General features: G+C 45.0%; 1 protein-coding gene across 1 annotated transcript in view; it reads right to left on the bottom strand.

The window, feature by feature from the left end:
• Positions 1-270: 270 nt before the first annotated feature.
• The window catches only part of adra1d (adrenoceptor alpha 1D), a 119,684-nt gene continuing 92,674 nt past the window's right edge, over positions 271-27,280 (bottom strand). Inside the window, exon 3 of the mRNA XM_060828365.1 lies at positions 271-332. The gene's annotated coding sequence lies outside the window, so the exon portion shown is untranslated. The remainder of the gene's footprint in view (positions 333-27,280) is intronic.

Genomic DNA, 27,280 nt, shown 5'->3' with positions numbered 1-27,280 from the left:
CTGTGGGACAGCTCTCACAATTTTAGCACAAACCCCACAGGTTACTAAGGATGACTTTGCAGGGATGATGAAACTGGGTGGGCAGTTTTCACTTCTGATGCCTTGGTCAATGTGCATTGGTTTATTCAGTGCCATTCCTTTTGAGACTTTGTTGTTGCTGTTTTTTGCAACTGACTGGAAGTCAAGAGGCAATCACGTTACTTTGGGTCTGGAATCTGGAATTTTGAGGGAGGCAGTGCTGTAGTGGTGATGTCATTAAGGAAATAATCCAGGTCCTTACACAAATGCACTGGGGATCTGTGTTTGAATCCTACTCTGGCAGATGGTGAAATCTGAATTCAATAAAAAAGAAATCTGGAATTAATAGTGAGCCTAATAGCAATGTAACCACTATCACTGGCTGGAAGTACCCGTCTGATTCATTAGTGTCTTTAGGGAAGGAAATCTATCATCCTTACCTAATCTGACCTCCATGTGACTCCAGACCCAGGTCAATGTGGTTTGATTCCTAACGTTAAGGGATAGACAGTAAACTCTGACCTAGTCAGCAATGTCCACATCCCATGAATAAATAAAATTTAATCACATGTAGGCCAGACAGATCAGGATGACATACTTCTTTCAAATAAAAGCAAAATCCTGTGAGTGTTGGAAAGCTCTAAAACCTCAGTTTCCAATGCATTCTCTTCTTCCTTTCCCTTTCCTTCCAATTCAATCCTTGCTTCTAATTCCACCTTGCCGTGTATTTTTAACACCCCCAGGCTCTCCCCTCCATGATATGGTATAATCTATGTTCAGCAATCCCTTTCTGCCACCACCTCCATGAATTTTAGGCACACATCGTTTATCTCTTCTCCCATCACCTTTCCCTCTGCCCAGTTCTTTAAACTGGAGTCCTTACCTGATGACACAGACCATTTCACTCATCTCCAATATTGTCCGTCCACCTGGATCTTACACTTGGCCTTCAACTGCACTTGTTTTTTTCATCAAGAAATGCCACAGTGACAACAGTGGCCTTAATGTCTATTTCATCACCTCATTTGAAAATGTCTCCTACAAACGTTTTGCGCTCCCATTCTCTGAGATCCAACCCTGACTTTATTAAACCTGCTGATATAGGGGGATGTTGGTGCCCTGCAGCATATCAACCTCTACCTGGCAGAAGTTGACAACAGCCTCTCAAATACACCTTTCCATCTTCCCCTGACCTATGCTCTGAACTGATTGTGAACTATCACTGAACACCCCTCTAGTCATCTCACCTCCACAGCTTCCTACCTCATAGAACTCCAACCTGTGAGGATCTAAGATCTGGATATAGGCTGTTGTCAGGAGCAACCATTTAATGCATGCTTTTACTAACCTCAAAATGGCTTCTCAATGCAAGTAACATAAAGTAACATAATAAAATGGCTTCAGGCTGCAAATTAACACTATGTTTAAAATGGCTTCTTACCCTGCTAAAGGCTGCATTCCTGCTTTGCTGAGCTAACTGAATCAAAGATAAAGCAAAACAATGGACCCTTCACAGTATGGAATTAATTAAATTAGATAGGACATTACTAACCATTCTAGCTCTACTTGAAATGCAGGTGCGAAGAGATAATGTGTGGAAAATAATTTTGTTTCCCAGGAAATATCATTGGGTTAATCTGCTGTCCATTGTGTCATTTTATTACACTTTATTGTATTTACTCTACAATTAAGAAACATATAAAAATTGCCTTTGTTCCAAGTGAACTGCACAGTTTCTCCAAGGAACACAGAAGCTTTTAATCTCTGTGTTGTTGGACAAACCTGTGCCCGGCTGTTACTAGTTAAAGTGTGAAATCTTGCTGAAGTGTTTATTTGACTGATCGCAGAACTGAGAGACCCCTCCCGGGGGTTGAGATCTTTACCTGCACTGCTCACTTCTACTGCATTCCCAAAATCCACAGGTGGGGCTGTCAGCCTTGTCCTGATCCATTGAACTTATTTAGAGTCACAGAATCATAGAGCTGTACAACACGCAAACAGACCCTCCGGTCCAACTTGTCCGTGCCAACCAGATATCGTAAATTAACCTAGTCCCATTTGCCAGTACTTGGCCCATATCTCTCTAAACCCTTTCTATTGATATACCCATCCAACTACCATTTAAATGCTGCAATTGTACCAGCCTCCACAACTTCCTCCGGCAACTCATTCCATTTGCACACCACCCTCTATGTGAAAAAGTTGCCCCTTAGGTCTCTTTTATATCTTTCCCCCCCTCACCCTAAACCTATGCCCTCTAGTTCTGCACTCCCCCACCCCAGGAAAATGACCTTGTCTATTTACCCCATCTATGACCCTTATGCTTTCTTCCTCTTGATTTTATTTTCACCACTTGTTCAGCCTCTTCCCATTTAAATTCGTCATTCTTCTGATGCTTTACATTGATTCCACAATGTCCCATTTTCTTGCCTTAGCTGCCTCCTTTACCACACTGATGTGCAATCCACCTACCATCACAATTCTTTGAAAGCTCTCCATTTCTGTCTTGAAAAGAGACCTGAACAGTCCCGTCCACTATCTACTCCCTTCACCTGGCCGAGCTCATTCTCACTTCTGAAGATTGTCTCTTTTAACTCATCACAAGTCAAAGGTTTGGCTCTGGGTATCACAGGGTCTCAGTTCTGTCTGTCTCTTTGTGGGATATGTGGTACAGTTCTTGTTCTCATCAGACTCAGGCCAATACCCGCAGCTCTTTCACTGACACACCAACAAAGCCTTCAGTGCTGTTTTCTGGTCTCTTTCAGATTTCTTTTGGTGAAAAAAAAATGCAGACTAGGTAGCTGCCTAGTGGAATATTTTTGATCTGTCTGAAATAATGAGCCCAACCTTCCTATTGCTTGCCATTTCAATAAACTATCTCACTCCCATGATAATATTTCCATCCTGGGCCTACTACAGTGTTCCAATGAAACTCAATGCAAATTGGAAGAACAACTTTTTCATCTATTCTCATTTTTTTCACCGAGGCACCTTACAGCCTCCTGGACTCACTATTGAGTTGAATAACCTCTGCGCTCCTTTTTTCTTACTCACCCTCCCCCAAGGAAAAAGTGAGGTCTGCAGATGCTGCAGATCAGAGCTGAAAATGTGTTGCTGGTTAAAGCACAGCAGATCAGGCAGCATCCAAGGAACAGGGAATTCGATCTGCTGCGCTTTAACCAGCAACACATTTTCAGCTCACCCTCCCCCAACACAGGACATGTTTTGTTTGTATCTTATCGATGTTGCTCTCAGCAAAATGGCTCCACTTTCTCCTCCCACACTTATCATTTACACCTATCTGACATCTCTGTTACTCCTTTACCACCACAAGCCCTCCATTGTCCTTTATCCTTGGCACTCTCACAATCGGTTCCACTCATTCCTTCTCTGTTTCTGCCGAAGGTAGAAAAGCAATAATTTTTCAGCCCCTTTCAGATCCAAAGAAAGGTCTGTGATTAGATTAGATTAGACTTACAGTGTGGAAACAGGCCCTTCGGCCCAACAAGTCCACACCGACCCACCGAAGCGCAACCCTCCCATACCCCTACATTTACCCCTACCTAACACTACGGGCAATTTAGCATGGCCAATTCACCTAACGTGTACATCTTTGGACTGTGGGAGGAAACCGGAGCACCCGGAGGAAACCCACGCAGACACGGGGAGAACGTGCAAACTCCACACAGTCAGTCGCCTGAGTCAGGAATTGAATCCGGGTCTCTGGCGCTGTGAGGCAGCAGTGCTAACCACTGTGCCACCGTGCCGCCCTAATATGATGATGCTGCCTCTTTAATAAGCTTATGTTGTCCTTGGTTTTTTTTTTCAAGAGGGATCGTAAAAGACAGAGGTTCCTATATGTCTGGAAATATTTACTTGGAAAGGCTTTTAAGTTTATTTTGAAAAGCACTTGTACAATGAAAGGGGAGTGGCCAGTTTTCCCAGTTTTTTCTGGTTTGGTTTTAGCAAGCTGCCTGTTTGAAGGTTCTGGTCAAAGAAAGCTGCTGGGGGTGGAGGTTCCCTGATTGAGCAGAGGTTTTCTGGCTGACTCTGTCTCCCTGCAATCTCTCTCTTATAAGAACCTGAGTTTGAATTGATTTTTTTTCATATTTGATTGAATTTTGTTTACAGTGCTGTCCAGGAAAAATGGAGAGGTTAACGCATTTGATGTGATTTACATTGATTTGGCAGCAGACACACGAGAAAACTGTCAACTGCGGGTTCCTCTCCAAGCCACTCACCATCCTGACATGGAAATATATCGCCATTCCTTCACTGTCACTAGGTCAAAAACCTAGAATCCCCTCCCCAGGGGCATTGTGGGTCAACAGATGAGCTGTAGCGGTTCAAGAAGGCAGCTCACTCCCACCTTCTCATGGGCAATCTAGGGTATGTAGCCTCAACAGAAACACCCTCAAACTGTAAAAGAATAAAAATAACGTACTAATCGTCCCTATTTTCTAATGCACTCATGTATAGAATACGTTGACACTATGATGCATTGTTGCTGTGATGAAACAATGTCGTAGCTTTATAAAGACCATCAATGAAAGGGCATTTCAACATTTTTTAAGCGTAACAATCAGTCTCTGAATTATAAATTTCTATAAATTTCAAAGCCCTACGTTATGACAAATGCATGTTGTATTTTTTCAGTTTTGATAATCAGTTTGAATTTCTGTGATTTTTATGCATCATTAGGGTGAGAGCTGCTCTCTGCTGGAGAATGTATGACATTACAGCAGTTACTGTGGGCCCAAACTCCAGTACTGCAGAACCAGGAGGATATAGGCTGAAATGTGGTTTCTTTGAGAAATGCCAGCTAACTCCTGTTATGTAACATTTTCCCATGTGCTACTTTTCACTGTGCCAGTTATTTTAAATTGAAAAATCAAGGAGAGAAATGGATAGGGGAGGTAGGGCAAGAAGTGGGAAATAAAAAGGGGGCCAACTACAGTTCAGTCCCTCTCCAACATCGCCTGTTACCCATGGGCACACTGGAAGAGTTGGAAAGTTGGGAGGAAGGAGAAGAGAAGGGAATGAAAGGGCCTAAATAGAAACAAAATGCTGCAGATGCTGGAATTCTGATCTAGCTGGAGAAACCTAGTGGGTCTAGCAGCACATGTGGAGAGAGAAACCGAGTTAATGCTTCGGATCTGGTATGACTCCTTATCATAACTTTCCCTCTCCACAGATGTCGGCAGGCTGCCTTAGTTTCTCCAACATTTTCTATGTTAACTTTTGAATTAAAGGGGTTGTAAGCTCAGAGTATTTTCTCAAAATGAAAAGTTTTAAATGGTTAAAATTTTATATGTTTCAAAATTCACTTTGAAGCTGTGGATATCACATCACGATTTATTGACAATCACTGATTGTGTTTGAGGTGTTTCGGCCTTTTGTCTAGAAATGACTTTCCTTTTAAAAATAAATTTTATTTATAAAAAGCTTTATACATATGCATCGTCACTACAGCAGTTTGATTCTGTACAGTCTTTACACATGGAGAACAAACAGACCCATGGTATTTCTTACTTATACAAGATTATATTTACGTACTGTGCAATTCATGTATTTGAGGTACCAGGAGGGTCTGATAACTGAATGGACCCCCATTCTACCTCAGCAGAAAGACCTTAGACAGTGGTCTTTCTCCATAGCGCCTTGGTGGCAGCTCCTCAAGCTTTAGTGCATCCCTCAGCACATCGTCCTGGACCTTGGAATGTGCCAGTCTGCAACACTTGGTCAGAGTCAACTCCTTGCTCTGGAAGCTTTGGGCAGACCAAACGGCATCTTTCACTGAGTTGACGGTCATCCAGGTGCAGCCGATGTTTGTCTTGGTGAACAGAGCATTGAACAAAGAGACCTGCGTTACAGAGCTGCTCAGGATGAACCTTGTCAAAAACCACTGCACCTCTCTCCAGGTTTCCTTTGCAAAAGGACATTCCAGAAGGAGATGTGTGACAGTCTCTACACCCCCTGCAGCTGCTTTGAGGGCTGCGTGTGGTGGTGCCACCAAGAGGCATGAAGGATCTCCAAGATAATGAGATCCTTCTCACCACCAGCCAAGCAATGTCTTGGTGCTTGTTGGAAAGTTCTGGTGATGAGGCATTCTGCCAAATGGCTTTGACAGTCTGTTCAAGGAGCAACCTGACAGGATCCACCCGACAGATTCCATTTCCTGCAGGAAGCTATGGATGCTGTGTGCTGACCACTTCCTGATGAACTTGTTGTCAAAGTTGCTTTTCTTGGCAAATTACTCTACGAAGGACAAGTGATGAGGAACGGTCTAACTATTGGGAGCGTACCACAGTAATTAGACCAGTCCCATCCTTTGCAACCCTGGGGACAGGTAGCACCTCACTACAGAGCGGCACTATGCACAGCTTTATGCAGCCACACAAAGGTGGCTATCAGGATGAGGGCAGCGTTGAGTACATTGTTCACCCACCCCTGCCCCCTTATCCAGATATCCATACATGGTGTCCCCGCAGACATGGTCTACCTCAGGCCTCCAGATAAACTGAAACATGGCTCGGTTAACTGCAATGGCACTGGTTCAGGGAGTGGGTCAAACCTGCATTCAGCACAACAGAGAGAGTGTCTCACACCTGATGACCAGGTCTTTACTTGCTGTGGAGAGGCAGCTGTCAGGTTTGTATCCTTCCTGATCGACTCAGCAAAGGACTTTACACAACACACAAACAAGGCAGGAGAGAGGGGGCAGCCCTGCCTGACTCTGGATCTGACCAGGAAGCTTTCTGATTCCCACCCATTGATTGAGACTACGTTAACGGTGTTGGTATAGAGCAGTCGGATCCAATTGCAAATTCCTGCCCCCGCCAGCCTATTTTGGAGAGCTTATTCCAGATGAATGTGTGCGATATCTTGTTGAAGACCTCCTGGTCCAAACAGATGAGACAGGCGTCCACACCCTCCTGTCTTGCATGTAGGTGATCATATCCCTGAGGAACACAAAACTCTCAGAGATCATCCTGCCTGGTAGAGCACAGGTTTGGTCTAGGTGGGTCACTGATCCCAGGACAGATCTGACCCGGTTGGCAATGACCTTAGACAGGATTTTGTAAATTCACTCAGCAGTGACCAGTTTCTAATTTCCTCCCTCTCCCCCTTCTGCTTGTAGATGAGGGTGCTCATACCTTTCCTCATGGATTCATACATGCTAACTGATAGCTAACACACACCTCCAGCAAGTCCTGGCCAATCGAGTCCCACAGAGCTGAATGCACCTTGGCCAGTAAGTGTCGCTTCCAGGAAGATTATTCCTTTCTAGGGACCCGAAGGCATTGCTCAGCTCATCCAGTGATAACTGTCTTGCTGAATTAGTCCTCACCCTCAATAACGTTTCCTTCAATTCTTCCCAGTTCCTCCAAATCCATGAGCTCACCATTTGCATGGGCCTTAGCTACATGTGCCTCTTTGTCAGCAACATTGAACAGAGTTTATTCAGTATGTACACCGGTACTATTCCCCAACTCTTCTGCCATAACATCAATGACTGCATCGTTGCAGCGTCCTGCACCCAGGCTGAACTGGTGCAGTTCATCAACTTCACACACAACTTCTACCCTGCCTTTAAATTCACTTGGTCCATCTCGGACACCTCCCTTCCCTTTCTTGACCTCTCCATTTCCAAGTTCGGTGACAGTTTAAGGATGACGTTTATTATAAACCCAGTGACTCCCATAACTACTGGACTACAGTGACTACACCTCCTCCCACCCAATTTCCCGCAAGAAATCCCTCCCATTTTCCTAATTCCTCCGTCTCCATTGCATCTGCTCTGACGAGGAGATGTTCCACTCCCAAACATCCCACATGTCCTCCTATTTCAAACAATGGTCTTTTCCCCCCTTCTGTCATCTAGACAGTCTTCGACCACACCTCCTCCATTCCCAGCTTTACTTGTCTAAACTCACACCCCTTCCAAATGCAATAAAGACAGCCTCCACGTCCAATGCATCATCCTTAAACACTTCCACCAACTCCAATTAGACCCCACCAACCAAAGCATCTTCCCCTCCCTACCCCTCTCTGCCTTCAGCAAGGACTGTTCCCTTTGCCTCTCCCTGGTTCATGCCATTCTCCCCATCCTTCCAAACCCCACAGTACCTTGCCCTGTAAGCAAGAAAGATGCAACACCTGCCATCCACCCTATCCCTCACCTCCACTCAAAGTCCCAAAAAGTCCTTTCAGGTGAGACAGAGGTTCACCTGCATCTCCTCCAAACTAGTCTACTGCATCTGGTGCTGCCAATGTGGTCTTCACTACATTGGTGAGATCCAATATAGACTTCATCTTTCCTGATGAAGGGCTTATGCTCGAAACGTCGAAGTCTCTATTCCTGAGATGCTGCCTGGCCTGCTGTGCTTTGACCAGCAACACATTTGCAGCTGTGATCTCCAGCATCTGCAGACCTCATTTTTTACTCCAATATAGACTAGGTGACCATTTCACTGAGCATCTTTGACGGGCCTGACACAGCCAGCCTGACCTCCCGGTCACTGCCCTTTCAAATCCCCCTCCCACTCCCCCTCAGACATGTCCATCCCCAGCTTCCTCCATTGCTGCAGTGAATCAGACCACAAATTGGAGGAAGAACAGCTCATCTTCCTGGGCAGCCTACAGCCCAGAGGAATTAACATTGCATTCTAGAATTTCAAATAACCTTCCCAGCAATCCTCTGGCTCCCTTTCCAGCCCCACCTCCTCCCTTCCATTCCACCTACCGACCCTTCCTTCCAGCTACCAACTGGATTCATTCCTCCTATCGACCAACCAGGTTGTACCCACTATCTGTATTCACCTATCACTACCTCACCAATTTGCTTCTCTCCCAGGCACTATCTGTAGCACCCCATCCAGTCCTGAAGAAGGGTTATACTTGAAACGTCGACTTTCAGCATCTCCCAGCTGTCATTAAGACCACCACGATAGAGGACAGGAGCGACTGTAAGGCCATGCTATCTGTGGGATTCCTGTCATAGAATCTGGAATGAAAGAATTTGCAGATCCTTAGGATGTGAGGTTGAGATGACGTTGCTGAGCCATCTTCTTCCTTCAGGCTGCTGGGCACAGAGCTCTCCGTGTATACCTTCTGGAAGAAGAGACACAAGGACCTCCCATCCTACTCTAGCATGTGGATCCTGGGCCAGAAGATTATCTTGGAGGATTCTTAGGCAAAGAACGAGGCTTGCTGGCTCTTGGAGATCCTCCGTGACATTGATCCCCATTGTCTGCAGCAGAAGACAGCTCTGCGTGGTTTTCTGGAGTTTGGACAGTTTTCCCTGTCTCTCTCTCTCTTCACACACACACACACACACACACACACACACACACACACACACACACACACACACACACACACACACACACACACACACACCTTCTGAACATCTCTGAGGATAAAGAACCTCTTAGTGTTCCCCTTGACTGTCTCCCACCAGCCTGCTGAAGACTCAAAGAGGGGCTTCCCAGTTCTCCAATCTGGGTAATCCCTATTGAGCTCCTCATTATGTTCTGGGATCAACAGTTTCCCATTTAGCTTCACGTTCCCTGCCCTGCTGGCTGGTCATCCTGTAAGTGGCAGTCAGCCAGCAGGAGGCAGTGGTCAGAGAAGAACACCAACATGACATCGGTGGACCTGAATGAGAACATGCGGGACATGTTCTTTGTCTGGAAATGACGCATTTTTAAAAATTTCAATAATTTACTTTATTCATACATCTTTATGCACATATATAGTCCGTAAAGCAGTTCAGTTATAGATCTTTCTCTTCACTTGCTGCCCTTGTGCTCTGAGGAAATGGATGAAGGGATTGACCTTGCTAAAAGTGAGTTTTAGCATTCTCAAAACACAGTGTCATTGTAAAAATAATCAAAATGCAAATTAGACTGTTGGCTTAAACATTTGCATTCTGGCTGCACTCCAGAAACCACATCGTCATTGATCAGGGAGAGAGAGCAAATATTGAAAGTCAAGCCGCAAACTATTTTCTTGGCCTAAAGTCAATGAATCATCAAGGTTCAAAGCATTCTCATTGCTAGTTGTCTTAAACTCATTGAAATCTCCATGGAAATGAGCACTCTCTGTCATGATTAAAATGACTGGCATTTAGGAGGTCATATTCACCAGAACTTTCCAACAAGCACCAATTCATTGCTGGTTGATGGTGAGAAGACCACAGTCTGTGAGATCCTTCATTTGAGGCTGTGCTGCCCTTGAAGTGGTTGTGGGGGGGGGCTAGAGACTGTAACACATCTCTTGCTAGAATGTGCCTTCGCAAAAGAAGTCTGAAGAGAAATGCAATGGATTTTGTAGAGGTTCACCCGCAGCAGCTCTGTGACGAAGGGGTCTGTGCTCTACGGACTGTTCTCCGGATGCACACTGAGAGAAACATTAACTGTGCCTGGAGGACCATTGACCTGGTGAAAGGTGGCCTTCAGTCTGCCTGAAACTTCAGAGTTTTGAGTTGACCTCGACTGAGTGTTGCAGACTGGTACATTCCAAGGTTCAGGACTACGTGCTGAGGGATGTACTAAAGCTTGGGGCAGCAGTGGGGAAAGACCACTGTCTGAGGTCTTTCTGCTGAAGTTAAATGGGGTCCGTTCAGTTACCAGACTCTCCTGGTGTCTCAAATGGATGTAAACATAGTCTTATACAGATAAGAAATGCCTTTGGCTTCTTTGTTGGATAGAGTTTGTTTCTTTATATGTTCCTGTACTGAACCAAACTGCTTTATTGACTGCATGTACATCAAGATATTTCAATGAATAAAGTATATTTTTGAAACAAAAGAAAAATTCCTGAGGCAACATTTGAAGCTTTTCACAAGGTTACATTTATTTTGAATTCCTAAAGTAGTGAACTTATGATGGAACGAGCAGGGCAAATAAATCCATTGTTCCAAAATCAGGGAAAAGAAGGAAGTATAGCAGTTAGGTTTTGTTATGTTAAAGGTAAGTTTGAGTTGATGAAATGGTGTGTTGAATCTGAAGCTGGGATTTGTGCATGAAGTAGGAGAGTGGGCCGTGTCAGAGGGGATTAACCAGCAGCCCTCACCAGTGAGAAGTTTAAATAATTTGAAGAATAATTGAATGTTTTTAGTGCGGACCAGTGAAGATCATATCCAATTAGGAGCCTTCTCAATGAAGTAGCCCCGCCCTCCCTCCAAGCTGCTCACACATTGGATTCTGGGAGCTTTTGGGATATCACTGGAGCCCACGGTAATGAAGCCATAAAGGGCTGAACCAACAAGGAGGGGAGTGGAAGACTTTCAGGAGTCACGGTTTGGGGGTCACGATGCTGAAGATTCAGCAACAACCTCCTGGTCCCCAAGCTGGCTTTCCCAATTGCCACCAGATTGAGACAAATGGATGCCATTCAATTACAAGGAGGCGGGCTGCACTGGTTTCCCTGTTGGGACAGGAGCTGCTTTCTTTACCAAATGAAAACCGAATGAACTGCGGATGCTGTAAATCAGAAGCGAAAACGGAAGTTGCTGGGAAAGCTTAGCAAGTCTGGCAGCATCTGTGAAGAGGAAGGGGTCACCGGACCAGAAACATTAACTCTGATTTCTCTGCACAGATGCTGCCAGACCTGCTGAGCTTTTCCAGCAACTTCTGTTTTTGACACTACTTTCTTTGTCTGCTGGGAAGGCTGTTAAAAGGGTTATTGGAGAGTTTTGGCCCTTCAACAGCTATTAAGAGTTTTATTAGTACTGGGTTGAGAAGTTACCCATGGATCTTTTTGCCCAGAACATAATTGCTGAGCACTAACGCCTCTACTTCCTCAGGAGGCTAACGAAATTCAGCATGTCCACAATGATTCTTATCAATTTTTATTGATGTACCATAGAAAGCATCCCATTCAGATGCACCACAGCTTGTTCTGGAAACTGCTGTACCCAACACCACAAGAAATTCCAGAGAGTGATGAACACAGCCCAGTCCACCATGAAAACCAGCCTTCCATCCATTAACTCTGGTGACAATTCCTGCTGCCTTGGGAAAGCAGCCAAAATAATCAAAGACTCCCCCCCCCCCCACCGCCCCATCGAGGTTAAACTCTCTTCCACCCTCTTCCATTGGGTAGAAGATACAAAGCTTTGAAAACACGCACCAGCAGATTTAAGAACAGGTTCGTCCCGGCTATTTTCAGGTTTATGATGGGACCTCTCATATTAGAGATGATCTTCCTCTACACCTTTAGGGGATGGAAACCTGCCTTTATTCCCAGTATGTGTTACATGTCACTTCAGTCCTGCAGCGGAGTGATTGAATCTGAAATGACCTGGGTAAAACAAGCTGTTCATTTTTCAGAAATGAATGCCGCGTCCACCTCCATTGGGTAACTAGGGATGGCGAATAAATTCCAGTCTCACCCAACTCTTGGGAGGAAGCAAGTAAAAAATGTAGAATGCATCTCAGATGAGTGTCACAGGGTCAGCTAAGCCAGAGTGGACAGAATTCACAGAAACAACAGATTGTTTTTGACAGTAAATGTGGCCCAGATGTCTTTTCTAATTATGCCTCCACTTTTCTCCAGGTTGAAGTTTCTCTGAACAAGCAGAATACCTTGGGTTCATTCAATGTCACCAGCTCATCAGGCTGCAGAATAGCTAACCGATGCTTATCAAGCACTGGAACACCTCCAGTCAGGACTGGCCTTTATCTCTTTATAATGGTCACCATGGCAGCCACCTTGGCTGGTGATCTCCTCATGCCTCTGGCTGTTACCTACTTCAAGCAGCTCCACTCTGCGACCAATGCTTTGGTGCTGTCACTATCCATAGCTGAGTTCTTTGTCAGGATCATGGTGATGCCCTACAGCATGAGCAGGTCTACTGAAGGATGCTAGCACTTTGGACCCACCTTCTGTCAAATCTATTCAAGCCTGGATCTGCTATTTGGCACTGCCTTCACCTGAGTTGCATTGCTCTTGACCGTTACTATGCCATGTGTCACCCTCTGATATATCGTTTTAAGACGTTGCCTAGTGAGGTGGCTGTTCTACTCCTTGCTTGCTGGACAGTGGCTGCTGCAAAATCTGCTATCCCGATAATGTTGCACAGATTAGATGTTGATCCTGACTTGCTGACCAATAGAAGTTGTGGACTCATGGTGAAGCAGACCTATGTTACCTGGGTCTCTCTCATATCCTTTTACCTGCCCCCTAGTGGTCATACTGGTAGCAGCTAGGAAGTAGGCAATTCAGATTGATGCTGTCCATATCCAAGTCCAGGGGTATGCTTCAGGCTTGGTAACAACCTATGCACACAAACAATCCATTAAACTGGAAAGAAAGGCAGCTAAAATGTGGGCCATCATTATTGGCACATTTCTTTCCTCCTGATTGCCCTTCTTCATGGCAAATTTCATTGCCCATTCCTTGGTTCCTGATGAAGAGCTTATGCCCGAAACATCGATTCTCCTGCTCCTCGGATGCTACCTGACCTGCTGTGCTTTTCCAGCCCTACACTCTTGACCCTAATCTCCATCATCTACAATGCTCACTGTCTCCTTTCCTCGGTTATAAGACAGACAGAGTGAGTTGGGAGGCGTTGGTCTGGCTTGGCTACAGCACTTCTTCCATCAGCCCATTCAGAATACCGAGTTATAAACCGATCCTTGTGATGAGCATGCCCCAACATCATCAGCTGGAAGGTCTGTGATCCCCAATCTCTGCAAAACATTGACTTGTCCAACAGTGAGCATCTTGCTGCACAGGAGATGGTGCACTGCATGGCCGGGCACTGGACATTGTGAGGATTTGTGCCCTGTACCAGCTTGAATGTACAGTGACAATTGTCAATGATTTAGAGAGTCCATATGATATTCTGCCATATGCCCCTGCAACGTCACTTGCGTTTCTGTTCCATGGATTGACCTTCCTGAAGATGGGATGTAGGAGAGCTTCTTGGAGCTAATTTTAATTTTAGGTGGGTTTGAGAGCAGGAGGTAAACAAAGTAGAAGAGAACGGGATGAATTTCTCTGATTGGTGGTTTTGGTCTTGCATTTATGCAATAAAGTCAGAAGTCACACGACACGGGATTCCCATCCAACAGGTTTGTTTGAAATCACAAGCTTTTGGAGCACTGCTCTTTCATCCTAACCCTAACCCTAAATCTAACCCTATCCCCTACCTGAGCCATAACCCTAACTTTAACCCAAGCCCTAATCCTAATCCTAACTCTAACCGTAACCCTAAATGCAACCTGAACCTTAATATGAGCCCCAAACCTAGCCCGAGACCTAGCCCAACCCGAACCCGAGCCCTAGCCCTAAGCATAACCCTAATTTTAGCCCGAACACTAACCCTAACCTTAACTCTCACCCTAACCCTAGCCTAACCCTAACCCTAACCCTAACCCTTAATCTTAGCCCTAGCCCTAAACCTAACCCTGACTCTTAACCTTGGCCGAGCCTTAACCCGAGCCATAACCCTAACTCTAGCTCTAGCTCTATTCCTAACATTAACTTGAACCATAGCCCTAGCTCTAACCCTCGCCCTAACCCTAACCTCAGTCCTAGACCTAATCCTAACCCTTATCCAGCCAGTGATAACTACATGCTATGTATGAATAATAATAAATGCCACCTGGAACCCAGGTCACTTGAGGAATTTGTTAGAACCCCTATTGTACATTCACTATTATATGTTTAAATATTCACATGGATGAGGTGACATTGCACTAATAAGACAGAGACCTGGGCTCATCGCCTGGAGATTTCTTTTTATCCTTTCACTGGATGTGAACATCACTGACAAGGTCAGCATTTGTTCTTCATCTCTTTATTATCCTCAAGATGTGAGTTCAAAAACACACCACGGTAACTGGAGGATGTAAATTAATTAGCTAATTAAAGAAACCTGAAAGCTGGCATTCAAACTACTAGATTACTGTAAATGCCCAGAGAATGTGCTACTGCCCTTTTACTCAGTGTACATGGGACACCGGAGGCATGGTACATTGGGGAAACCGAGAAAAGGCTACGACAATGGATCATTGGGCACCGCACAACAATCAACAGACAGGAGGGTTCCCTCCCAGTTGGGGAACACTTCAGTGGTCCAGGACATTCAGCCTTGGACCTTCGGGTGACCATCCTTCAATGTGGACTTCTGGACAGGCAGCAGAGGAAAGTGGCTGAGCAGAGGCTGATAGCTAAGGTCGGTACCCATAGGGCGGGCCTCAACCGGGACCTTGGGTTCAAGTCACATTACAGGTGATCACCATTGCACTACACACACACGCACACTCTCACATACACATGGACACAGGTACACACAGACACTCACACACACCCTTATAGACACACACACTCCCACACTCACACATGCACCCCCTCACAGACAGTCTGCACTCACTACACACACACACACACTTTCTCACACTCACAACCCCCACCCTAGACAGGCATGCACATACACACACACACACACACACACACACACAGACCCACATGCACACATATATTTTGTGGGGTGAATTTGTACTTTCAGAGTTACATTGCACTTTGCTCAAAATCTGCATACATTCATGTAGAACTCTGAGCTCAAAAACTGCATGAAGTTATGTAAAACTCTGTTATCTTACTTTTTGGATTAGAATCAATCTAAACTTCAGGTCATAGACAGAGAACACAGGGGGCTAACACCTTCAACATATTGTCTAGCTATCACCATTGTTAACAGCTAACCTGAGAATGCAACTTTAAAAAGAAGGGTTTTGTGATTTACACATGAAAGAAGTGAAACTATCACTGTATTCTAACAGATGAAAGGCTTAACAGACAATCAATTTTTCAATGTATAATTTCAGTTACATCACACTACAAATTTTTGCTATAAATTCTGTGTTACGATCGAGCCCTCCACTATCACCTGATGAAGGAGCGTCGCTCCGAAAGCTAGTGTGCTTCCAATGAAACCTGTTGGACTATAACCTGGTGTTGTGTGATTTTTAACCCCAGTCCAACACCGGCGTCTCCAAATCATGACTCCTTTATTTGAGGCTTTCCAGCTTACATTGATGAGGTTGAATCTTAAATTTTCTCTGTAATAACTGAGCAAGAAACACGGTTATAGTTCCTAAAGAGATTCAACTAGCTGCTTTGCAAATATTAGTTTCCCTACTGTGTAGAATCAGGCCCTTCAGCCCAACAAATCCACACCAACCCTCCGAAGAGTAACCCATCCAGACTCATTCCCCTACCCTACATTTACCCCTGACTAACGCACCTAACACTACGGGTAATTTACACAGCACCATTGGTGCTGCAAACATCAGAGTAAGGGCCATGATGTCAAAAGTCCATGAAGTGCTTTTCATTAGCCCTCCCTGTCAGAGTTCTCCATTTCCCACAGTGTGGAAACACCATTTATGAGTGAGGGAATGCTGACTGCTCACTTCCATAAGGTTTTGTTGTGTTTCTTTGGAACCATGGATCCAACCACAGCAGAGACCAACCTCACTGTGACCAAGGTGCAAAGGGGTAGACAATAGACAATAGACAATAGGTGCAGGCGGAGGCCATTCTGCCCTTTGAGCCTGCACCACCATTCAATATCATCATGGCTGATCATCCTTAATCAGTATCCGCTTCCTGCCTTATCTCCATAACCCTTGATTCCACTATCTTTGAGAGCTCTATCCAACTCTTTCTTAAATAAATCCAGAGACTGAGCCTCCACTGCCCTCTGGGGCAGAGCATTCCACACAGCCACCACTCTCTGGGTGAAGAAGTTTCTCCTCATTTCTGTCCTAAATGGTTTACCCCGTATTTTTAAGCTGTGTCCTCTGGTTCGGCACTCACCCATCAGTGGAAACATGTTTCCTGCCACCAGAGTGTCCAATCCTTTAATAATCTTATATGTCTCAATCAGATTCCCTCTCAGTCTTTTAAACTCAAGGGTATACAAGCCCAGTCGGTCCAATCTTTCAGTGTAAGGTAATCCCGTCATTCCAGGAATTGACCTTGTGAACCTACGCTGCACTCTCTCAATAGCCAGAATGTCTTTCCTCAAATTTGGAGATCAGAACTGCACACAGTACTCCAGGTGTAGTATCACCAGGGCCCTGTACAGCTGCAGAAGAACCTATTTGCTTCTATACTCAATCCCTCTTGTTATGAAGGCCAGCATGCTATTAGCCTTCTTCACTACCTGCTGTACCTGCATGCTTACCTTCATTGACTGGTGTACAAGAACACCCAGATCTCTTTGTACTGCCCCTTTACCTAAACTGATTCCATTTAGGTAGTAATCTGCCTTCCTGTTCTTGCCATCAAAGTGGACAACCATACATTTATCCACATTAAACTGCATCTGCCATGCATCTGACCACTCAACTAAGCTGTCCAGGTCACCCTGTAATCTCCTAACATCCTCATCACATTTCACCCTGCCACCCAGCTTTGTATCATCAGCAAATTTGCTAATGTTGTTACTAATACCATCTTCTATATCATTAATATATGTTGTAAAAAGCTGCAGTCCCAGTACTGATCCCTGCGGTACCCCACTGGTCACTGCCTGCCATTCCGAAATGGAGCCATTTATCACTACTCTTTGTTTCCTATCAGCCAAACAACTTTCAATCCAAGGTAGTGCTTTGCCCCCAATGCCATGCACTCTAAGAGAAATTGAGAAATTAAGAAGGAACAGTAAATACAACAGGGAATTACAAATGTGGTAGGATTACCAAAACCTTGTCCCCAGTCCCCAGGGCTCCCAAGACAGGCAGCAGTACACGTTGGCCAATATTTACAGCTCACGGTGACAGGAACTCAACTGCATGCTCTTTGCAATCTCAGATCATCTTTGTGAATTGTGGACCACAGCCCTGACCTCGACCTGTGATGATTTCTCTTTTACAGAGCCTGCGTGCACACACTGCACCCACTCTGGTTTGGTGGCAGCCATTTCCCATCAGATGAGGGTGGAAGGCAGGTAGAGGTCACGGTTTGCAGAGTGAGCCTCAGGCTCAGCCTGTCAATTGAGCTGACCCCACAACTCTTCATGTTTCTTTCTTCCTTGCATTTCCGCTCAACCCTATTAGTTCTATCTTCCACCCGTTCTCACCCAACTCTTCCATTTACACCTTTATCTCCCAGTGTTACCCCCCACCAAGCTCTGGCCCTATAGCTTAGCTATGTCAAGCATCATGCTGCACCAACCCTGTTGAAATCAGAGTGATGGTGACCATCATGTCAGATCCTCCAATATACTGCTGCCTCCCACCTTCATATATTGAGTGTCTGCCCTTCACTATATTGTCCTCTCTGTATCCCAGCATGCTGCTTCTAATCCTCACAAACTAACTGCCCCGACCTCCCAACCACAGCAATGACCCCTGATAATCCCTCTTCCACTTTCATGGAACTGATTTCCTAAGACTGACTGTGGCCTACACTCCTGACCGATTCGGTAGGACCTGACCCCTGACAGATGCTGGGACTGCTCCCAACTGACTCACTGCTAATCCCTGGGCTGGTTACACTGGAGCCACAAGATTGACTGTGGCCCACTCCCCAGGACACATGATCTTGACTGCCTCAAGCAGGTGTCTGTCCCTGAAATGTTGCTCTTGACTGACCGTTTCCTCCCTTTGACCAACCAGATCATACCTTCTACCTATCTTCACCTATCCTCAACTTGTCACCCTGCCCCTTCACACACTTTATCTGCAGCTCTCTCTACACCCACCCCCAGTCCTGAAGAAGGGTTACACCTGAAATGTTGACTTCTTTATCTCCTGATGCTGTCTGGCTTGCTGTGTTCTCCCAGCCTCCTGCTTGTCTATCTTGACTGACTGTGGCAGCAGTCCCTGTCTATGACTGTTCTCCCTCACTTGACCAAGGAGTTCTTCCCTGAGAAGAATTTTGAGCATGGTCATTTGGCAGAAGCACATGCAGTGTGTTTACTGTATAAGCTGCGGGCACATGCTGGAGATGTGACATTGACATAGATCATTACGTACAGCAATGTGTTCATCTCATTGACTGATCACTGCTGTCTGATTATATGTCTGTGTTGAAAGGCAAGACAAGACAGTAGTGTATTGAGTCTTGTGACATAAGCCATATGTGGAGGTGCCAATATTGGACTGGAGTGGACGAAGTCAGAAGTCACATGACACCAGGTTATAGTCCAACAGGTTCATCACGTGAGGAAGGAGCAGCACTCCGAAAGCTTGTGATTTCAAATACACCGGTTGAATTCTAACCTGGTATCATGTGATGTAAGGTGTTGATTCTACAAACTTTAATATCAGTTGTTTTCAGACTTTTGAATTAGTGGAATATGGTTTTTCGGTGCGTCCAAAGGGGTTTAATTTTGAACTTGTAAGTGTTTCTGAGCCAGAGTGATTTCTTTTAAAACATGACATGAGAGAGGGAAAAGCAAAAAAGAGCCAGGGATTTGTTTACACTGGGACAGGTTACAATGAACAAAGTAGACAGTGTAGTACCTCGGACTTTCAGATAGAAGGTTTTGATATTTGGGGGTGGAGGAGATTTGTGGAAACAACCATAGCTTGAAAAGACTTCTGGGTTTCAGTTGGGCAATTTGCAGAAGTCGTGGCTAAAGTTAGATGTTTCAAAACACTTTCTCCTGATAAAGACAGGTCATTTTAGAATGATTAAGAATAGGTTTACCTCAATGCAAGGAGATCAGTTTAAAAGTTTCAGATCACAGGTTTTTGGTTAAAACCCTGAAGAGGTCATGTGAAGCTGAGAAAGTCTAGGCTCTGTGTTATGATGACTCAAAGAAGAGACTATTAGGTTCTCATGGTAGCAAATTAAAGGCACAGATGAATTAAGGCCTGTAGAGGGGAAAGGGTGAAGTTCTGTCTGGTGAGTGTTTTCGAGATCAATGTGATGTATTTTACCATATGTTTTTAAATATTTAAATTTATGTTACATGTAAATAGTTTGGTTTATGCCATTTTACCTTCATTTCATTTGTATAATAAACTGTTTTATTACATGCTTGTTTTTCACTGAAAGAATACCTCATTAAAACCAAAATAACACATGATCTTTCAAGCCAAATTTTAGATTGGGATCTAACTTGTTCGTTAATAACATCAGCTGGGATCATAACAGCTGGTAAGTTCTGAGTGAGGTATCAATGCGTAAAGAGGCAAGGCTCAGCAGAAATGGGATGTACATTGATTAGATTAGATTTGATTCCCTACAGTGTGGAAACAGGCCCTTTGGTCCAACAAGTCCACACCAAAGAGCAACCCACCCAGACCCATTCCCCTACAACTAACATTATGGACAATTTAGCATGGCCAATTCAGCTAACTTGCACATCTTTGGACTGTGGGAGGAAACCGGAGCACCCGGAGGGTGCTCACGCAGACACAGGGAGAATGTGCAAACTCCTCACAGACAGTTGCCCAAGGCAGGAATTGAACCTGGGTCCCTGGCGCTGTGAGGCAGCAGTGCTAACCACTGTGCCACCGTGTCACCCATAAGCCACCGTGCCGCCCAAGGAGAGACAATGTGGGTGAGTGCTTATGGAGTAAGGGAAGAGCCCAGAGATGCAGCCTGCTCTGATGTCTGAGCTAGGTGCCTGCCCCTGCACACAAAGCAGTCCGGCAGCAGTGTTGTAATGCCAGGTGTTTGTGCGCTTCAAAGTGCAGCATTGTAGAACTATTTTCTAAGTGAGTTGGAAATGTGCCATGGTGACAGGTGAGGCTGCTGTGAGTTTGATGCCAACCTCCATGGATAGGGAGGTGTTGAAGGTTCATGAAATGTGCCCTGATGTCTTGGAGAATGTTGGCCAAGGTGGATACCCTGAGGCATTGGCAGGTACCCACTCTGACTTTCACGTTGGCAATTGTTGCCGTCTAGCTTCTCTCTGCCATGAGGGAGGGCAGGTATTAAGATGGTGAGATTACAGGTTAATGGATGAAAATAGATCCCTCACCGCTCAGTAGCAAAATTCCCATCTCACTGTTTAAACCTTGGTTGGAAAATTCATTTCAGTTAGCAACACTCACAATTCTCAGATCGAATTTTCTGGTTTCAAGTCCTACATGAGAAACTTGGGGATGACACATCAATGCAGCATGGAGGAAGTGCTACAATACTGGGCATTTGGATAAGGTGTTAAACTGGGGCCTTAACAATTCCGTAGGTATTCATGGGACATAAAATTCCCAAGGCTGCTTCCTTTGAGAAGTAAGGAAGTTATTGGCAGTATCGTGAGCAATATTTACTGATAAATTTTACAAAGACAAATGATCAGATCATTTCACACAGTTTGCAGTGTTCAGATTAGCACCTGTGTTCTGTACATTACAACAATAACTACACCTCGTTGGCTGTATTGGAGATGCTTTAGAAATATAAGTTCATCTGAGTTACAAATATTGAAATAAAACGTCAAATCTCTTTGACTGTGAAATGGTAAAAGCAGAGGCGGTTTTTGTCACTGGTACTGACTGCAGTTGCAGTGTTTTTTTTGTATGTTGAGTTTATTCCTGATGAAGGGCTTTTGCCCGAAACGTCGATTTCGCTGCACTTTGGATGCTGCCTGAACTGCTGTGCTCTTCCAGCATCACTAATCCAGAATCTGCTTTCCAGCATCTGCAGTCATTGTTTTTACCTGAGTTTATGACCAGCTGAGGCCAATAGCTGCTCACATCATAAGGTCACAAGAGCAGGTCAGAGGCTAGGAATACTGCAACGAGTAAGGCCTCAAAGCCTGTCCCCAAAGCAAGGCACAAATCAGGAGTGTGATGGAATATTCCCCACTTACCTGGATGAGTGCTGCTCCAACAACACTTGAAAAGCTTGACAACCATCTAGGATAAAGCACCCCGCTCAATTGGCACTATATACACAAACATCTGCTAGCTCCATCACTGACCTCAGTAGCAGCAGTGTGTACAGGCAGTTCTTCTATAACGTGATGGCTGTTCATGTGCAACCCCACATTATAGAAAAATCACGCTTCAGAAACAGCACTAAGTGTGGACGATGTAATCGCGTTACAGCCAACACATATTTTAAACGCTCACGCTTTAGAAACAGTGTCCGCAATTCATCAATCGTGTTACAGTCAATTCATATTAACACAATGTTCATAAAAGCAGAATGACCTGTACTATTTATCAGATCCACTGCAGAAAATCACCAAAGATTCTTAGACAGCACCTTCCAGATCCATGACCACTTCCATCTAGAAAGACAAGGGCAGCAGATACATGGGAACACCACCTTCAAGTTCCCCTTCAAGCCACTCAACCATCCTGACTTTGAAGTATACCTCTGTTCCTTCACTGTTGTTAGGTCAAATTCCTGGAATTTCCTCCCTAATGGTATTGTGGATCTACAGCACGTGGACTGCAGCAGTTAAAGAAGACAGTTCACTACCACCTTCTCAAGGGCAACAAAGGATAGGGAATAAATGACTGCCCAGCCAGTGACACCCATTTTCCTGTAGTGAGTAAAGGGGAAAAAGATAATTTCACAAGTTCAAGACACCACCAGGATAATCCAGCAGGGGGAGGCAGTCATTTATAAATCGGCTACGCTTTACGAGTTAGAATATTTTACTGTATACACGACATGGAGACAACCCTGACCCAGGCTGCAATAACCTCAAGATCTGTGTTGTCAATGCCCTCTAACTGAAATCTCGTCTGTTGCTTCAGCATGGAGATAAAAGGTCACTTGGCATCGTTCAAAGGAAGAGTTAGAAGGTGCCTTAAGACTTCCGGAGGTTATTCTTGGTAATAAATAAATCTTTGCATTAGCAAGGGTCAATGGCCAGCAAAGAAAAGCCAAAATCCTGACTGTGTCTTAATTTAGTTACTAAAGTATTTCCGTGAAAGGGGATATGATTATGTGAAAGGACTGAGGACGTCTTTGAAGAGCGACTACGATCGAGAGACAGGGGGAAAAGAGTGATAGCTTGAGGAAGCAATGAAGGAGAGAAAGAAAAGAGAAGGGCTGCGTAAGAGGGGGTGAGAGGTAATTCCTGAAGAAGGGCTTATGCCCGAAACGTCAAATCTCCTGTCCCTTGGATGCTGCCTGACCTGCTGCGCTTTTCCAGCAACGCATTTTCAGCTCTGATCTCCAGCATCTGCAGATCTCACTTTCTCCCCAGTGAGAGGTAATGCCAGTATAGTTTGTACTAAATAATTATTCGGGATATCATACCCTGGACACAAATGGGAGAGGTTAGCAGTAGTTGAGAGGCTGAGGAGCACAAATATAGACAGACATAGAGATGTACAGCACAGAAACAGAACCTTCGCCCAACTCGTCCATACCAACCAGATATCCTAAATTAATCTAGCCCCATTTGTCAGAATTGGTCCGTATCCCTCCAAACCCTCCCTATTCATAAACCAATCCAGATGCCTTTTAAATGTTGTAATTGTGCCAGCCTCCACTTCCTCTGGCAACTCAATCCAATCACGCACCACAATCTGTGTGAAAAAACTGCCCCACGGGTCCCCTTTAAATCTTTCCCCTCTCACCTTAAACCTACGCCCTCTATTTTTGGACTCCCCCCATCCTGGTAAGGGGGTTGCTTCGATATGCTCCGAAAATCTAATACTGAGGCACAGAGAAGGATAGGTCTCTCGAATGTATTTGTGTCAGAATTAGGACATGGGACCCAATGTTTGTGGATTGTCGAAGGATTGGAATCGGGGCTTTCGTGCGATGCTCAGGCTGGTGGTTGCGCTCCTTTCTGATTTTTCATTGTTTTCATTAATTGTGGGCTGATACTGTGGGGATGTGTGGGGATATGTGTAGGGAAATGGGGTGATGTGTGGGGATGCTGGGGGGATGTGTGGGGGTGCTGGGAGATGTGTGGGGTTACTGGGGGGATATGTGGGGATTCTGGGGGGGATGTGTGGGAACTTGGAGGATGTGTGGGGATATTGGGGGATGTGTGGGATTCTGGGGGGGGGATGCATGGGGATACTGGGGGGGTCATGTGGGGATACTGGAGAGATGTGTGGGGATATTGGGGTGATGAGTGCAGATACTGGGGGGGATGTGTCAGGATACAGGGGGGATGTGTAGGGGTACTGGAGGTTGCAAGAGGGGAAGAAAGTGGCATTTCTTAATCTTGATGCCCGTATGCTGGAGGGTCAGAGTCTGTGGGGTGACCTTATAGAGGTTCATAAAATCATGAAGGGCATGCCTGGGGTAAATAGACAAGGTCTTTTCCCTGGGGTGGGGAAGTCCAGACTGAGTAGACACAGGCTTAGGTTGAAAGGGGAAAGACGTAAAAGGGACCTAAGGGGCAACTTTTTCACATAGAGAGTGGTATGTGTATGGAATGAGCTGCAAACTGAAGTGATGGAAGCTGGTACAATTACAACATTTAAAAGGCATCTGGATGGGTGTATGAAAAGGAAGGGTTTAGAGGGATATTGGCCAAGTGCTGGAAAATGGGGCTAGATTAATTTAGGATATCTGGTCTGTATGGATGAGTTGGACCGAAGGATCTGTTTCCATACAGTACATCTCAATGACTTTCTGTCCAACAGAGCCAACACATTGTGAGACTGGGACAAGGAGAGGCGATGGCCTAATGGCATTATTACTAGCCTGTTAATCCAGAGGCCCCGGTAATCTTCTGGGGACTGGGGTTTGAATCTCACTGTGATAGATGGTGGATTTTGAATTCAATTTTTAAAAAGTCTGGAATTTAGCATTGATTGTCGATTGTCGGAAAAACCCATTTTGCTCACTTGTGTAAAGTGTACGTGCAGAGTCATTGAGCACATTGAAGCGACTGCTGGACATGCACATGGATAGCAGTGAGTTGAGGGGTGTCTAGATTAAGTTATTATATTTTACATTAGAATTAAACCTCGGCATAACATCATGAGCCAAAGGGCCTGTTCTGTGCTGTACCTTTCTATGTTCTATGTTCTATGTCCTTTAGGGAAGAAATCTGCTAACTGTACCTGGCCTGGCCTACATTTGACCTCAGACCCATATCAATGTGGTTGACTCTTAACTGCCCCCTGGTCAATTAGGGATCGGAAATAAATGCTGGCCAACAATGCCCTCATTCCATGAGTGAATTAAACACAACTACTTTGGGAATGTTGCATTGTGTTTTTTTTTGAACTGCAAATCCTGTTGCTCCTTTACACTATTGCCCAAACGAAGACACAATAATCTCCAGGGACCAAATAATCTCCAGTGATTGGAGCAGACTCAGACAGTACACTGCCTTCGTGTGCTGTCACACTGCAGGTCAGTGAAGTGCGTGGGGAGGTTGGGACTCCTGGCATAGTTGTTTGTTAGTGTAAGGAACATTGGAATTTCTTTCATTTTACCTCAGTGTGTAGCCATCCCCGCTGTGTATATCATCCAGCCCTACGTTTGCAACCTTCCTGACTTCTTTCTTAGTTATTTCCGCTCATGTTAAATGTACGTGCAGATTATTATTTGCCATTGTTTTCCTTTATAAAACTCCCCATCGTTTTCAGCTGTACTACATGAGCCACACGTGTCATCAGGGAGGTTATGACAAACAAAGATGTCAATCACTTCAAGGAAAGACCCCATGCGAGAACAGACTATAAAAACAGTGGGAGCCAAATGGGAAGCAGAGGGAAAACATCAGGGGAAGTAAAAGCAAAGACAAGAGAAGCTGTTTAATTGCTGAAAATTGGTTTGTCTAGCATATCTAGTTTTAAACAAAAACAGAAATTACAGTCATAGAGTCATAGAGATGTACAGAACAGAAACAGACCCTTCGGTCCAACCCGTCCATGCCAACCAGATATCCCAACCCAATCTAGTTCCACCTGCCAGCACCCTGCCCATATCCCTCCAAACCCTTCCTATTCACATACCCATCCAAATGCCTCTTAAATGTTGCAATTGTACCATCCTCCACCACTTCCTCTGGTCACCCCTCAGCCTCCGATGCTCCAGGGAAAACAGCCCCAGCCTGTTCAGCCCCTCCCTATAGGTCAAACCCGTCAACCCTGGCAACATCCTTGTAAATCTTTTCTGAACCCTTTCAAGTTTCACAACATCATTACGATAGGAAGGAAACCAGAATTGCACGCAATATTCCAACAGTGGCCTCACCAATGTCCTGTACAGCCACAACATGACCTCCCAACTCCTGTACTCAATACTCTGATCAATAAAGGAAAGCATACCAAACTCCTTCTTCACTATCCTATCTACCTGCAACTCCACTTTCAAGGAGCTATGAATCTGCACTCCAAGGTGTCTTTGTTCTGCAACACCCCTAGGACCTTACCATTAAGTGTATAAGTCCTGCTAAGATTTGCTTTCCCAAAATGCAGCACCTCTCATTTATCTGAATTAAACTCCATCTGCCACTTCTCAGCCCATTGGCCCATCTGGTCCAAATCCTGTTGTCATCTGAGGTAACCCTCTTTGCTGGCCACTACACCTCCAATTTTGGTGTCATCTGCAAACTTACTAACTGTACGTCTTATGCTCGCATCCAAATCATTTATGTAAATGACAAAAAGTAGAGGACCCAGCATCGATCTTTGTGGCACTCCAGTGGTCACAGGCCTCCAATCTGAAAAACAATCCTCCACCACTACCCTCGGTCTTCTACCTTTGAGTCAGTTCTGTATCCAAATGGCTAGTTCTCCCTGTATTCCATGAGATCTAACCTTGCTAATCAATCTCCCATGGGGAACCTTGTCGCACACCTTGCTGAAGTCCATATAGATCACATTTACCACTTTGCCCTCATCAATCCTCTTTGTTACTTCTTCAAAAAACTCAATCAAGCTTGTGAGACATGATGTACCACGCACAAAGCCATGTTGATTATCCCGAATCAGTCCTTGCCTTTCCAAATACATGTACATCTTGTCCTGAAGGATTCCCTCCAACAACTTGCCCACCACCGAGGTCAGGCTCACCGGTCGATAGTTCCCTGGCTTGTCTTTTCTGCCCATCTTAAACAGTGGCACCATGTTTGCCAACCTCCAGTTTTCCAGCACCTCACCTGTGACTATCGATGATACAAATATCTGAGCAAGAGGCCCAGCAAACACTTCTCTAGCTTCCCACAGAGTTCTCGGGTACACCTGATCAGGTCCTGGGGATTTATCCACTTTTACCTGTATCAAACATCAGCACTTCCACCTCTGTATTCTGGACATTTTGTAAGATGTCGCCATCTATTTCCCTACAGTCTATATTTTCCATATCCTTTTCCACAGTAAATACATTTAGTATTTCCCCTATTTTC

The sequence above is a fragment of the Hemiscyllium ocellatum genome, chromosome 1 (assembly GCF_020745735.1).
Source record: "Hemiscyllium ocellatum isolate sHemOce1 chromosome 1, sHemOce1.pat.X.cur, whole genome shotgun sequence".
In the NCBI taxonomy this organism is placed as follows: domain Eukaryota; kingdom Metazoa; phylum Chordata; class Chondrichthyes; order Orectolobiformes; family Hemiscylliidae; genus Hemiscyllium; species Hemiscyllium ocellatum.
The sequence above is the reverse complement of the archived record's forward strand: the minus strand, read 5'-3'. Positions and strand labels throughout refer to the sequence as shown.